Genomic DNA, 5,295 nt, shown 5'->3' with positions numbered 1-5,295 from the left:
AAAAGATTTGATTTGACCTCAAATTTGTACGGTAAAAAAACCTGGATTAAACTTTGTGTGTGCGCGAAGGATGGTGTTAAACGAATTGGAGAGGATCTCCTTACTACAGTGGATGGGTTTAATCATAGTTTTCTAGATGGTGTTTTCCACTTGGTTGGCTGTAAGTCTCCCTCTCATCTTACAAATGAGCTGTTAGTTAAAAAACACTGCTGTTTGCTTTTTCTTTAACTTTTTTCTGTGATGTGGCCATTTTCAGCTTTTACACTTGTTCCTGTTTATTTTTGTTTTGGTCTTGTTTTCTTATTATATGGAAGCACAACAACCAGATATGTTACAATTAGCTATTTGTTGAACTTATTTAAATGTTCAGAAATGCAAAAACATTTCCTCTTACTTTTCTGTGTCCCTCACATCTGAAACTATGCCTTTTCCCCCTGTGTGGTACAGTTTAGGTGGAGGTGGAGGCCCCTTTGGGCCTTTATGCTGTTGTATCCTACATCCACAAAAACTGTTGCCTGTTCAACAAAACAAAAGTAATGAAATGAAAGTTTTCATCCCCCCCGATTTTACTTTCCTTCTCTCTCGTTTGATAGATTCTGCTCTTTGTCCTTTCTTCCTCTCCTTTTTCTATCTACAGTATCTCTCCTTCCTACACTTTTATTTTCTTTGTTCCTTCCATCCTTGATCAGTCAACTGTTTCTTTATTTTTTATGTTATATCAAACATTCTCTTCTGCCTTTTTAAACTTTATTTCCTTCCTATCATTTAAGTATCTCTACCTATTTCCGTCCTGTGCCCCCCTGCGTTCTTCTTCCCTCATTTTAGCCTTCCTTGTTTCCTTTTTTCTTTTTCTTCACTCCTTCCTGATATATTTTGTCATTGGGTTCAACCAACCAGCATTTGCAGTGAAGGAATTACCCCGGTCTTTTCTTCTGTTCCTCCTTCTGTCAATGTCTAAACATTTACACACACACATACATGTACTTCTGTCTTTGTCTTTATGAGACATAATGCATTCCCTAGCCCCTTACCAAAACCTTATCCATCAGAAATGAATGCCTAGCCATAACCCTAACACTAAACCTGGTCAGTGTTTTACACTCCAGTGATCTGGTCCTTACCACTTTGTACAATTGGGGATTGTTAGAGCTACAGTATGTAACTTTTCTTTTTCAAAATATTTTTGGTTGGAACATTTTTAGCATGCTTGACCTCTTTAACCAATCATAGCAGTACTGTCATCATTTCACAAGGTTCACTGAAGAACCCTTGGCCTGCTCATTTCCATACTTACCTTTCAGCTGAGGATTAATGTTGGTTAGAAGGTTAACTAATTGGCTAACTAGCCATTGGCCTTAAGCCTATGATAAGATTTTTTTTTTTTTGCTACTTGGAGGCAGTGGAAACAATTTGTGAATGAAACGCTGACGAGTCTTCACCGTTTACTGTGATATGATGAACTTCTTGAATATTTATTCATCCAGCAGTTACAGCTACATTATCATTCATTTGGAGCCGTCTTTCTGTCCACCCAAGATTCATTATCTTTTAGCTGGGGTCTTTCCACTTTAAAGCACCATAATAAACAATATATTCAACTTAAGCAACATTTACATACTGTACATAAAATTTCAACATGAGATCCATGTTTCTGGTCAAGTTGGAAAGCCTGTCTTAATTTTCTCATCTGGATTTGCTGCAGATGTAACAGCAGGGTAAACCCCTCAAATGTCTTCATAAAGCATCTTTGGTAATGTATGTACAAAAATAAAGGGGAACTTAGAATAATTTGACATTCTGTCAGTAACTATAATGGAAATCTGATTAAAGTCAACATCCAGAATACATTTTGAAATAGGAATTGAGACAAACTTTTAGATATTTAGCTTTGTTCAGCATCATGTCACTTTCAGCTGTGTGCACTTATTAAAGATGCAAAGTGCGTGTTGCCTTTTACCAAGCATCTTAATGATGCTGCTGCTGAACTGGCAAAAAAAGTGTACAGAGTGAAGAGGCTGAAAAATGGAGAGTCACAGAGAGGAGGATGAAGGGGAGAGGGGGGGTTAGAACAAAAAAGATGGACAGTAGATATAAAACGACGAGAGAAAAGAAAAGAGGGTCGAGATGAAATTCTGGAAAAAAAAAGAATGGAGGGGATAACAGATGAGAGGGAGGGATAGAATCAAGGAAAATAAAAATGAGATGACAAATGTGCTGAGAGATTGTGACCATAAAGAACAGAAGAGAGACTAAGGCTGAGGATTTTTCTTGTTTTTAAGTAATTTTGCTGCAGTTGCATTTTGCATGCTTTGTGTCTTATGTGTGTCCTGTATACACACAGCCCTACTGTGCAAGTATGTGCATGTGCATTAGTAGTGCCGGCCCGTGTGTGTGTAAACAATAGAGTTGATTAGGCGTTGCGTGGCAGTGACAGCGCTGAGGGGAGATGATTAATGATTCTCTGTTTAATGTGATTAGTCCATTAATACCTCCTGTGATGGCTCAGACTGGCTAACACTAGGGAAAGGTCAACGTGCTCGCACATATGTTTGCACAGCCGATTTATGAGGACACTCATTGACATAATAGATTCCCTGGCCCTTTGTCCTAACCTTAGCCATCAAAACTAAATGCCTGACTTGACCTAATTCTAACCTTGACCTTAAAACCAAGTCTAAAACCAGGCTTCATACAGCCTTTTGAAGATGTTGTACAAAATGAGGACCTGCTAAAATGTCCTCACTTTCCTAAAGGGCTGTTTTATTGGTCCTTCTTACAATTTGAAACTTGTCTCTGACCATATTTTAAGCTAAATGGATATCTACTGCTGCATTAATATAAGTCTGGCCATTTCGCACAATTATTAATCAGTTTTTTTTATTAGTATTTCCTATATGTCTAAAGGCACAAAAATACTGCAGATGCTTTATGGGAGCTGAAGGAAGGCCTAGAAATCTGGAACATCTGGAGGGTCCTGTTATTTATGAGCACATGTAATGATTTTTACTTGTTTGACAGTTTGAGATGGGGGTGGTTAAACATTTTGTCCAGCAGTCAGATGAACACAAGAAATGAAGTTCTGTGAGGCATTTAATTCAACATTTCTATAAAATTAATATATTTGAACATTGATTGTTTGTTCAAAGAAGCGTTTTTACTTTTGAAAAGATGCAATGTGTGCATCAGTGAGCTTAGGTGGATTTTGTTACTATTTGACATAACCGGGGAGGCTGTTTTCACCTTGTTACCAGGTTTGTTAAGCTAACAGGCTGCTAGCTGAACAGACAGAGTGGTGTCAGTCATCTCATCTAACTCTTGGCTAGAAAGTAAATACGTGTTTACAAAAACACTGGACTTTTGGTTCAGAAATATTTATATGCATAAATAGATTTGAGACCTCCATTTGCAACAGTTTTAGCTCTGCCCTGTTGTGCAGAATAAGTGAACTACTCTGTTTTTTTTTTTTCTGTTGCCTTTGTTCAGTTCAAACCAGTCAGAGCGTTTGGTCTCAGTTAAGAACTCACATTCTTCCATTAATACCCAGGTGAAATTCCAGCTTTCAGTCAACCCCAGCATACAAGTGTGTATGAGAGAGAATCCCCCTCAAAAATCAAATGTCTTTTCTTCTCTTTGGCAGGTTTAAGGAGGAAACACTGCCACCGTGCCAGTTTCTTTCCATGGAGATCAGTCTGTTTAGCACTAAAGTCACACTGCCAGGGCAGCGGAGAGAGAATATCACTCGCGGTTCAAAAGGGTTTGATTTGTAGATTTGATTTGTAGATTTTTATTTGCGTCAATGCATTTTTAGGTGAATCTTTGCAGTTGTGTGCCTGTGCTTATGTGTGGACTGCATGTTGCCTGATCAAAGTGATTTTGCTTTTCTCTTCCTGTATTTACCAAATAAAATGTGTGTTTATAGCATAATTTTGCCTGTTGAACTGATCAACAGTGTAACTGATCTATAGTCAGCATTGTATTGGTGTTCATGTTTTAATGAAGTCCAGTTATAGTGTGTGTATGTGTGAGTGAGAGAGAGAGAGAGAAAGAGGATGTGTGTGAGTGAGTGTTAATCTAACCAGTATAGTTAATGTTGTTCTCATACTCTATTAGCTACTGTTGACAGCCGATGATTGATTTTCTCATCATTTCTCCCTCCAACACCCCGCAGTGATTGTGTGCGCTTGTGTGTGTGAGTGAGAGAGAGATCTGCAAGTGTTTGTTGTTTGCGTGTGTTTAAACATGGCTCCATGTTTGCTAAGTCATTAGCTTTAGCATCATGTAAATCCTTCAGGTGTGGTTTAATACAATTTTTATCAATACCTGCACTTTCTAGAAAGTTGTATTACCTATTATAAAGGCAGTGCCGCACACCCTCTGGCTGCCATCAAGATCCTGAGCTCTATGAAAAGCTGACTGTCTTGGATGTATATAATAGGAGCTAGCAGGGCTTATATTCTTCCATCAAAACAAGCCAATTGTTGTCTAACTTCTGCACCGAGCAAGAGTCTAAACGGTAGATAACAAAATTTGGAGCAAAGTTTAAAATATATACATTAAAAACACATGGAAACCTAATTCTCACATGGCACTGACCCTTAAATAACTTCAAAATAAATCAACCTTCAGGCCATGTAAACTATAAGGTGGCGTTGCTTTTGTTCATACATTGTCTACATTAATAGATGTCTAATCAGTCGTTCTGGCAAGTGTTACTTCTTGAGTTGTATGAGGTTGTGTGATGCTCCTCAGATATTTGTTATGGAAATAAAAGAACGCAACAAGACTTAGTTGGTTAGAAGATCAGTCCCCTTCAAAACCTTTTAGAAGCTGTTCAATGAGCCTGGGCCACAGGAAGCTTTGACAGCACTTCTCCACATTAAGACAGGTTTTGGAGCATATTTCTACAAAAATATTTGAAAAAAGTTACATACTGTAACTTTAAAGGTGCCAATACCACAGCGCAAAATGAACAGTGAAACTCCTGCAGTCAAAATGTTACTTTAAAAATACAAACGTATTAGCATCGTAATGCATTTAAAGTACCAAAGGTATACAGTGGGTACGGAAAGTATTCAGACCCCCTTAAATTTTTCACTCTTTGTTATATTGCAGCCATATGCTAAAATCATTTAAGTTCATTTTTTTCCTCATCAATGTACACACAGCACCCCATATTGACAGAAAAACACAGAATTTGTGACATTTTTGCAGATTTATTAAAAAAGAAAAACTGAAATATCACATGGTCATAAGTATTCAGCCCCTTTGCTCAGTATTTAGTAGAAGCACCTTTTG

Source organism: Monopterus albus, unplaced genomic scaffold (genome assembly GCF_001952655.1).
Source record: "Monopterus albus unplaced genomic scaffold, M_albus_1.0 scaffold104.1, whole genome shotgun sequence".
Classification (NCBI taxonomy): domain Eukaryota; kingdom Metazoa; phylum Chordata; class Actinopteri; order Synbranchiformes; family Synbranchidae; genus Monopterus; species Monopterus albus.
This window is presented reverse-complemented; position numbering follows the sequence as displayed.